An 11,521-nucleotide genomic window follows, 5' to 3' on the forward strand; every position below is an offset into this window, starting at 1 on the left:
CAATAGAACACAGTGTTAATTATGTAATGTTTAAAATGCGGAACAGAAAAAATAAGTTATCATTACAAAACATCATTAACAAATTACTCAGTTAGAAAGGCTGAATTAGAAATTAGTCTCTGATCACATCCACTGAATGCAACATTCCCATCCAATTCTACCTCAGAAATACATTTGTATCAACTCCAGTGAAATTGAATTCCAGAAGTGGAATTCAATCTGCAAGCATGCATTATATCACATGCTAAGCATCTTTAACTGAGTACATTGCCTGTTTTGTTTCAAAGGTTATGAATCCAACATTGTAATCTATGTTGTCAAGGATAAACAAATCAATGTCCATGTCCTCTCCCAGGCTAACTACACCAGCAATGAGCTCTATTTACTCTTAGTCAGCTAAGGTGGGCAAGCCATGCCGATCGCATGCCCAGAACCAGACTCCTAAACCAGACACTCTATTCTGAGTGTCCATGGAAAGAGATCTGCAGATGGACAGAGGAAAAGGTTGAAGAATGTGCTCAAAGCCTCCTTGAAGAAAGGCAACATCCCCACTGATCTCTGGGGATCTCTGGCCCAAGACCACTCAGAATGGTGAGGGAGCATTTGGGATGGTATTGAGAACTTCTAGGCCATGCACTGGGAGTACACAGAGGTCCTGTGTGACCAACAGAAGTGCACCACCTCACAAACTACCCACTCCACCCACCCGATTAACCACTGCCTACTCCCTCTGTAGAAGAGTTTGTGGTTCAAAACCTATAAAACTGGAGTGGAAGCATGTTATCCTGAATCCTGAGGGGCTGCCTAAGAAAGGAATCTAAGTTACCATTCCAGATAAACAATTTTCAAAGCAACATCTTTCCTTTTTCAATTGTTCCATATTTGCTTTTCATTCACATTAACCATTCAACAACAGCATCTTTTATTTGTATAAATACCAATAGCCCAGGTATTGCATGGAGCCTGTAAAGACTGGGAAGAGGTTGGGGTTCATGTCAGTTTTGTGCAAAAGCCCTAGCAGGAACTTCTATAAGGCACAATGCACAATGGCAGAGTGAGTAGAGAAATTTACCTGGTCTCTGAGTGGAAGCAGTGCTGGTGGCAGGGTAGTACAGAGACAAGTGGGTCAGGGAGTGCAGAGAGAATGGGAAGGGGTACTAGGAATGATGGTGCAGAAAGGATCAGACTGGGGTCAAGGTTTATTGGACCTGGGATTGTAAGGCAAGAGTTAGTTGGACAGGTAATTGACAATTAGCAGAGAGGATCAATCAAAGAGGCGAATAGGTGAACATGGTCAGGGTCAGAATGGTGACTGAGGGAGGGGAGTCAGTCAGAGAGGTGCTGGGAGCTCTGAGGGCATAGCAGGCAGGAGAGAGGTGGGTGCTGGGTGGGCGGTGGAGGCAGGTAAACACACAACATTCATGAAGTATCAAGACCAAGCACCTGAATCACCAAGGGATAGAAGGCTACACATCAAGTGCTGGTAAAAGGGATCATTATAGATCATTGATTGATGGTTAGCATGAACTTTGTGGGCTGAAGGGCTTGTTCTGTGTCATAGAATCATAGTCATACAGCAGGGAAACAGGCCCTTTGGCTCAATTGGTCCATGCCGACTAAGATTCCCATCTGCCCATGTCTGGCCCATATCCCTCTCAGCCTTTCCTTTCCATGTACCTGTTAAGTGTCTTTTAAATGTTGTGCTGTATAATTCTCCAACTATGAGAACGATGGAGGAGGATCTACCTTGAAGATGATGAATGCCTCAATTTCCTGGCAACAGACCAAGAAGGATCTGGCCCCTTTTAATAATTGCCTAAGTATAACTTAATACTTTCCATTGAGACCTGTTTCAACGTGCAAGGCTGCACCATTTGCAGGGATCATTTGCAAAGAAAATAACGTGCAAGTAATGTCACTAAGCACATGATTGGCGATCAGCATGCACTACCTGCAGTTTTTGATAAAATTCACTTTTGTAACAAACAAAAACATTGTACTATACAACAAATTTTTTTGTTTAATACCTTTGACATAGAAAAAGGCTTCTAGATACTTTGCAGTAGCATTACCAAACAAGCTTTACACTTTACAATTTAAGGGCCAATGGTGAAAAGCTTAATCAAAGAGATGGGTTTTCAGGAGCATCCTGAAGGAGGAAAGAAGGCCTGTTGGAAGTTTTACAATACAAACATCTTCCCAGATGCGACATTCTTAATGCATTCTCACCAGACGGTGCTTATCAGCAAAGGCTGGACTTTCCACTGATCTTTAAAAGAAGCAATGTCTTCTGACTTGTATATCAGGCCCAATGATGCCAGTGTGGATTGAAAGGATTAACTTTCAGTCAGTAACATAATGGCTTCTTTGTTGTGACTGTCCTAGCTTTTTAATTCCAAATTGTTGCATGTTTTCCACCTGATCTTATAACAAGTGTCTCACTTTTCTATCCAATGCTTTTACTTCTCTTAAGTGTTCCTTCAGACTTAAATCCGTACAAGGGAAGGAACTTTTTTGTTCCTTCAATGATTCTCCCTTTCCTAATTAAACATAACTCAACCTATCTTACATTTGAGCTTTTAAGTATGTGTTTCAACTGATAGACAAGTTTCAGCAGTGGAATTTCTCGACTTATTCATTTCTCTCTGCATCATTCTGCTTGTATTAGTTAAGGATTTTTACTCTTTGCTGGTGAGTTATCCACTGAATTCTTTTAGCTACTTGAATTATTTTATTCACTCTCATTTTCTACATTCTATATTATTATTTTATTTATCTTAATTTTTTTCTTTTGCCTCGGTTACTTGTGATGACTAATGACGGAATCAACCAAATAAGGTTCAGAATGGAAATGTTTAGAATTTGAAAGGTGTTATTCGAGGTCTTGCCAAAACATCTTGAAGTCAGTGAGTCTTTTCCTCCTCACACCAGTAGGTACTCTCACTAGCCTGGTTGCAAGAGAGGATTTCAATTATTCCATAAAGTGGAGTTTATAAAACCAGCCTGTGCAGAGACATTACCTATTCATGAGCAAAAAAGGTACACCAATAAAGTGTACCTTTTTCACTTTGCAGTTCATTAAGAAACTTCACATGTCCATTTGGATGTTTATTGAACATGCCTTCAAAGTTTGTTCCAATCAACACAACAAATGTCAAAGGTTACAGGAGATGATGTTTCTTAATCATAGTGTTTTCTTTCCTCTTCTTGATACCTGTATATATATATATTTAAGACAAGATAACTTTGCTACAGTGGAAAGGTCTCATAATGTGTGAAAAACTAGTCAGTATGCAATTGTTTTATAAATAAAGCTATGAAAATTAAAGATGTTATTTTATAACAGTTTGAATAAAAACTATTTTGGGTTATTTAGTATCTGAAACACATGCTTCAAAACAGACCAACATGTTGATGTTTATGTATAGTTTAACAAAATGGTGGTTCCAGGAAATAGGTTTTCCTAATAGCTTTCAATTTACCCAATCCTTACTGGCTAACCTTTGTTTTACTGAAATGTTAACAAAGAATATTATGGGAAGGCTCACTCGCATTTTAAGGAAAGGATTTCACACCTGGTCTCACATTAATTTCCAGTCCAGATGAAGGGTCTCGATCTGAAATGTAAACTGTCCACTTCCCTCCATAGATCCTGCCTGACCTGCTGAGTTCCTCCAGTGCCTTTGTGTGTTGCTCCAAATTTCCAGCATATGCAGTCTCTTGTGTCTCTAATTAACTTTGCTGGGAATACATAAGATGTGATTTAATTCATACATACTGATTTTGGAATCTCAGCAATTTCATAACCAAGATAGGAGGATTTCAAAGTATAGCATAAGTACATCTGCACAAGCTTAGCATGGGTCAAGACATAGATTAAAAGAACTTGGAGCACTGGCTGATTTTGTTTATACTTTGACTGCCACCCAGCACCGATGAAGGCAAATTGGAAATCAATTGGAAATTTTGATCTGTATAGATCAGTAACACAGTTCACAAACCATGTCCTTTGTATTACCAAAGTAGCCAGAACAGAAATTATAGGTTGCATAGTTTAGAAACAAAAAACTTTAGTAGCCTACATTTGAAAAATTGCATATGTACATTACAAATGCAAAGCAAATCTGCATATAAGCATCATGGATGTGACATCATGCTGTTGCAGTTAATTTGGACACCATTTATAAGTAATACCCAGATTTTGCAGAGAGGTGTTGGTGTCCTACACTCACCACTAAGATGTGTAATGCATCCAAATTTACCTCTTCACATCCCTGAAGAATTTACTGGGTGAAAGGTCCCTGGAACTTAATTGCCCTGAAGCCCTACCCCCAGCTTAGCCCTTTGTCAAAGCTGCCGAGCTTTACCAATGGACCTGAACTCCCTAAAATTCCAATGCTTAAAAATCATGTAGGTAATTTTTTAAAAACAATTAAATGATGTCTACAACTAGGGAGGAACAGAGCAGCAGACTCAAAGGAACAACAGCACCTACAAGTTTATCTCCAGACTGAAGATGATCCTTTTCTTAAACATTGCTGGAACTTGCCAACTAACAGCATCTTATCTACCTTCCCTGTTGTGACTTTGAATGAGCCACATGGAGACTGGAGCTGTAGACATAACAGGTCTTTATTCAGCGAAAGCAGACATTCAGGAGGAGATGTGGTGGAACATTCTCCTGGAAGAATCTCCCAGAAGAATCTTCCCAAATTCAAAGTACTTCGAGATTTTATACTGTCTAAGCACAAAGATAACATCAGGTGATTAAATAAAGATAAGATACCTTTATTAGTTACATGTACATTGAAACACACAGTGAAATACATCTTTTGCGTAGAGTGTTCTGGGGGAAGCCCGCAAGTGTCGCCACGCTTCCAGCGCCAAAATAGCATGCCCATGACTTCCTAACCTGTACGTCTTTGGAATGTGGGTGGAAACTGGAGCACTCGGAGGAAACCCACACAGACATGGGGAGAAGATATAAACTCCTTACAGACAGTAGCCAGAATTGAACCCGGGTCACTGGCGCTGCAATAGCGTTACGCTAACTGCCACACTAAAGTTTCAATAGATGCAATTACTTAGTTTACTTCAATTTATTTATGGTTCCATAGAATTACATACTTACAATGGGAGCACCTCTGAATGTTCAAAAACCTTTGTGGAATCCAGACACCAAAAACAACCTTCTTTTACCACTGTATCGAGCGACAGGTCTCTGGATACACAAACACACCAAATACTCATTGACAGAATAAATGTCTATAACTGTGTTAAGTGGCAAGATAGCCAGTTTGGACCCTTCTCTGATGTCATGGCGTTTCAATGTAGTCTATTAACATAGACTTTTGTCTATTGTTTCCCTATGTGATTTACAATGATGCAAAATTCAGCATGTCCACGGCCAATGGCTAGTTTCAGTGCTCTTATAGTATTGATGGGCGTCACAATATTTCTTTATAAATTGTCAATAGCAGAGATTGTCTTGTCAGTTTCCAAAGCATATCTCTTCCATGGCCTCCTGCTGAGAGTTGGTACTCTGTAGACAAAGGTCTCTGTTTACACAGCAGTTCTTATAATTTCAGAAGCGATTACTGTTTATAGATATGGCTGAGCAGTTTGAAGACTGGTTCTTGTTTGTATTACTGACTGCTACCCCCCATTACTCATGATTAAAGTTGCCTAACAATTCCTAACATGCACTACACCTACTGCAGCAGTTCAACAAGTTTGCTCACCATCACCTTATCAGGGACAATTAGGAATGGCCAATAAATGCTGGTGTTGCCAGAAATACCCACAACCTGTAAATGAATAAGCAAATCTTACAAAAGAATGAGGAACTTTCAGATCTGACGATGAGGCATTCTGCCAGATGGTTTGGACCATTTGCTCAGGGAACAAACCCATAGAATCCATAGTGTCCCTGTCCCACAGTGTCTGCAGTATATTCCATGCTGACCACTGCCTGATGAACTTGTGGTCAAAGGTGTTGGTTGGCGGTGAGTGGTGCCCTCACAGTCAGGGCTTTCCTCGACAGATGACATATCACCCCCAATGTATGTTGCCCTCGGGATGGTTGCGGTGGGGAAGAAATGGTCACCTGCCTCTTTGCGGACTGTGGATTTGCTAAGAGGGTGTGGAGACAGATGCAAAGGTCCATGTCCTGGTTCATCCCCAGCAGCTGAGTAACAGAGGACTCTGACCTACGGGCTGCTCCTGGGGACACACACCAAGACAGACATTAAGTGCTGCTGGAAGGTCATCAACTCGGTGAAGGATGCCCTTTGGTCTGCCTGAAACTTGTTGGTCTTCCAGCACAGTCTGTAAGGGAATGCTGCCGACTGGCACAGTCCAAGCTGCAAGAATATGCGCTGAGGGATGAACTGAAGCTTGGTGCAGCCAAAGCTAAGGCTCTGTGGGGAAGGACCACAGTCTAGGCTCCTTCTGTTACTGCACATGGAGAGCCAGAGTTGGGTAGGGAAGCCCCTCGAACAATGAAAGGGGTATCACTTCAGGGAGCCACGTGAGTGGCAATGGTGCTTTGTTTATTTGTGGGGATTTTTTCTAAATGTTTACACTACTGAATGTAATGACCATGAACATAAAGGTCTTTTTGCATTGTTTCCTCCTTTGTACATAATTTTTATCATGAATGCAGTCTATTTTTGAAATAAAAAAAGAATTAAGAACTTCCAGCAGTGAGCAATACATACCTTGCAGAGTTTTTTGATTCTGCAGGTTGTTGAATGTACTCTGTTGAGCAGACCAATTCATGTCCTATCTCAGAACAATTCTCCACATGTCCCAGGAAGGACAGGAAAGAGAACAGAGCAGCAGCTCCAGGACTCTAGATGGTGGGCTAGGAGCACCTTGTATTCATTCATCACCTGCTTAGTTGGGAGCTGGGAGAAGTCATTGGAGAAAAGTTCACCATTGAAGAACACTGTGGGAGATGGGCACAGCTGAGAAAGTCCACAAATCAATGGATTAACAAGGAGTGTGAAGAAATATCATGAAGGAGGGTGCACAGGGTGAAGATTAGAAAGACAGTGGAGGAAGCAATAGAGAAAAACAAGCTAATGAAACAGAAAAAAGGAAAAACAGGGCAAAGTGAAACAGAGACGTGGAAGTTCCAGGTATTAAATTAATTAACAAAAAATACTACTCCTGCATCAAAACTGCAACTCAACTTCAAAAGTATTGGTGAAAGGTCATGGACAAATATTTTGTTTCTTTCTCCAGGGGCTTGACCTTCTTGTTATTTCCAGCATATTCTGATTGTATTTTAAATGTGCTTCACTGGCTGTGAAACCCTTTGTATATAAACTAGCCAGCAACTGGTTTGATGCATTCATCTCAAAGGGCCATTACCCCGGATGGCTGATGACAGGTCACTGCACAGAAATGTAATGTTGCTTTTCTCCCTGCAGATGCTGCCTGATCTGATGACCATTTCCAGCATTTTCTGGTTTATTTTCAGCTGTTACTGGATCCTGGATGTCTGTTAGACAACAGTTGTCCCTTGGTGCCTATGCTATTGGCATCCTCCGGCCTCTTGTAGAACATATAAAACTAGAACCCATAAACCTGGTCTGAGAAATAAATTTTACAGATACCTGAAAGGAAAATGGAAAAGCCACAAAGTGAAGAGTACAGGTTTTAGACGGATGAAGGCATGGTCACTAATGGCAGGAGACTGGAGAGAGGCTCCAGAAACTGCCAGCTTCATCAAACAGCTGCATGATAATGAAGGCTTTAAATACGGCATTAGGCATTGTCAGATATCTCCACGAGCATATAATGGCTCAAAGTAATGGTGTAGATATGTTAAGTGGCTGTCTTGAACATGAATCAAGATGTGAAATTAATATATGAAATTAAATTAGGAAGATAAATCCAAGTGTTTGTTTTACTGGACTGATAAAAATTTGAAGAGGTACAATTTAAAATAAAATTAAAAGAACAACACTAAATTTGTGCTGGGGGAAAAAATGTGAAAGCAGATTTTCCCCTGACATAATCCCTTAAACACCAGACCATCAGTAATCATTTGAGTTATAAAATAGTCAGGAGCCACTAGCAGCTTTAATTTTTTTTCAAAGAGTAGGATTCAAATGTGAATTTATAGCTCTAGCTATTTCTCTACCCAACCCCCTTCCAACCCTGTTTGTATTATAGACCCTGCACGGATAGGATTCAATTTGAACCAGGATAACCCAAACCTGAATGCGATCTCGAAATGTTTCTGCTTGAAGTCTAAAGCACAGATGATGTGCCAATGGTATTAAATTATTGATACAACCAACATGCTGATCTTTCTGTTCCCACAGAATAGGGAAGACGGTGTTTTGCAGGCATACACAGCAGCCTGCCTGTGAACCTTCTGTTTTATAGGTACAGCCAAATCCAGCTCAAGGTTAAATTGTAGGAGCCTCTTCTGATACATTACAAGTGGATGAATCGCAAAAAGGTCAAATCAGATAGTTCAGAATGATGCTGATTTTAATTCAGGGACCATTGCAATTTAAGCCTGTAATATGTGAAGTTGGTGCTGGTCAGAAACATTATGGATCTCAAATATTCAAACATCAAATATTATACATCAGGTGAATTACCCTAAACTTTGCTATCTCCAACCCTTCAAATGAATTGTACAAACAGAAAGTAGTTTAAGTGTCCAGGTCTAAAGGGTTAAGGCTCACCAACATCTATTTTGCCTGTTAAATTTCCTCAGAGTCTAGACTGCTTGTTGATTTATATTTTAAATAACTAGGTTTGACCGAAAAAAAAGTAAATGAGATGTTGTGTAAATCATGTACTTAAAGAAATGCTTAGTTTTGCTGTACCAGAAATATTACACATAGCCTCCCCCTTGGTGAGTAAAACAGGGATAATTATAATCTCCATAGCAGCATGATATATTTGATGTCTAAACGTGGAGCATTTTATTTCCGTGACATTCTCACCACAAGCAGTTTTTCTTGGGCTCACCATGAAATAATGAGACAAAACAAAGAGCTGTGGGGGATCTGGGAGAAGGGAGCCTCTCTTGGAGCCAGCCACATTTAGAGATGATTACTACGCAACACCCTATCCAGCAAAAAAATGATCCGGTGTTTGAACCATACTATCAAACTGATCACATTAATGCCCATTCAAGCTGTAATTTAATATTATGTTTATCAGATCCTGAATTACTGTGTTCCCTGACAGAGCAATAAATTTTGTGTAAATCATTTTACTTGTGGTGATAAAAAAAGAAAGAACGGTGATGGAGGAGGTTGAAGAAAGACTCTGAAGTGTGAGGAGTTAACTGATGCTCTCTTGCTTAGATTTAGCATCATGTTCCAAAGCCCAGAAAATGAATCAAAAACTACCACAACCCACTTAGGACTTACTAAAGGCCCATGTATTATATAAAGATGGAAGGTAGTTGTGATCAAGGGAAGGATTTATACTTCTCAGTGAAAAATTAGAAAAAAAGTGCAGAACTTACACAGCAAAAAAAAATGTCCAAGTATATCTATTAAAATTTAACCTATTGGGTTAGAGTTCCTTAAAATATGTTAGATCCAAGCAGAAGCTATGGGTCAACCAGGGCTTGAGCCACGTTACCTGAATTTTCCTTCACCCACTTTGCCAGTCCATTGCATTATTTTCTTCTTCTCCTTTTTCTAATGTAGTCTCTCAGAGTCAAAGATGACTAGCTTCCATTCCAGTTCTGAGAGATAGAAACTGTCTGTGTATGAATTTTTTGAACATGGGGAGGCCACTGCATGCCAGCTGCAAGTTGGTTTTGACGAAAGGAAGTCTTGAACCAATAGCATGGTGGTCCGATATGACTGGAGAACAGGATCTGCTGCATGGACTCAGCACATGTGTCAGCACATGCACACACACGTGCACATGTTCAAATATACAGATGTACCCAAATGTCTGGCAAACACAGACAGAATCTAACCACACACATGCATATTTGGGCATGTTTTTACCCAAACTCATTTCTTCAATTTCTCTTTCCCTCCTTTAGTTTCCTTTAAACCCCTCTCCCTCAGTGCCCTTGCTCACTGAATGTAGATCCTAAGTATTTCGACACACTGTTCTTCATCATGCTTTTCTGACCATTGTTTTCCCTGGGTAAAGGTAGCCAGTGAAGCATAGCTGAGGCCTTAAAAAAATTACTGCTTTTTGTTCTTTTGGATGTTTTTAACCTCTTTAGACACCTCCTCCTCTTCCACTTCTGCACATGTGAACATACTCCAGTATTTCCAGGGTTTTTTTGGCCCTGCTTTGGGAAATTCCAATTTACTTATGGGGATGCATTCAGGAGTTTGCCTGGTGTCAGTAACGGCCCTGGACGCAAGGAAATGGATTGTGATTTTGACAGAGTCAGACCCGTTCCCATTGCTAATAGAAAAATTGGGTCTGTTAAATAACAGTAGGCCTACAGGCTGCTTATGATACTGGTGATAAAGAAAGATATGTGATAATGGCCAATTCACAAATGGAATCAAAAGATTCCATGAAGAGGACAGGCGATCTCCTTAATGTGCTGACCATTCTTTTATCCCCGAGAAAACATCTGAAGACAAATTGTCTTGTTGTGTCTGAATTTTATATATTTCATGGCTCTGAGACACATTGCAATGTCCTGAATTTGTCAGAGATGAAACAAATATAAATCTTTCTTCACAACGTGTCAGTGAATGAAGTGGTGTGAGTCACCATGCCTCAGTATATATCCTGTCTATCTCTGTATCACACGGATGTGAATTGAAAAGCACACATCAATACTTAATCCAGGCTGCCAATTCAACATTGTTTGAGGTGCTGTCCAAATGAGTTATGAAAGGGAGGTGTCGTCTGCCAATCCCTAAATTGTCATTAAAAATCTTGTCATTATAAGAATAAGAAATTTGGCTACTCTTTTGTCCATTAGAACCCGAAAAAACAGATTGTCTGATCATCAAGCTCTTGCCTCTTTGTGGGATTGCAGAGATGAAAGCAAAATGCTGCTCCCCAATGACAGGAAGAGAAAATCAAACCATTAGAGGCAATACAAACAAACAAACCTGTTCTCTTTCGGTAATCATGAGCAAATATGTAAGAGTACCTTAGGGAAGAGAAGTTCATTTTACAATAGTTTGTTGTTCTTGGCGCATTCTCTGTTCTATTGTATAAACCCAATCTGCAGGAACAGGATATTTGCAGTCCGCATCCCAGTGATAGTTGATTACTTAATACAAAATGCTGATTGTCATGTTAAGTTTCTAATAAAATGACAGGGAAAAGTAATAACATCAAGGGCTCCAACTTCGCAACTTAAGTGTGATACTCATGTCGTAGGCTTATGTAAGTGCATTCAAATTGGAGTAACTTGAAGTGAATGTGATCCCAAAATGTTTATACTCAAGACTGCTCTTGATTCAGTTTGTGTGGCACTGTCTTCCTCATACACGGACTTACAATAAATCAGGGATTCTCTTCAAGCTGCTTATAAAGGCTAAATATTATG

Source organism: Pristis pectinata, chromosome 2, assembly GCF_009764475.1.
Source record: "Pristis pectinata isolate sPriPec2 chromosome 2, sPriPec2.1.pri, whole genome shotgun sequence".
NCBI classification, from domain to species: domain Eukaryota; kingdom Metazoa; phylum Chordata; class Chondrichthyes; order Rhinopristiformes; family Pristidae; genus Pristis; species Pristis pectinata.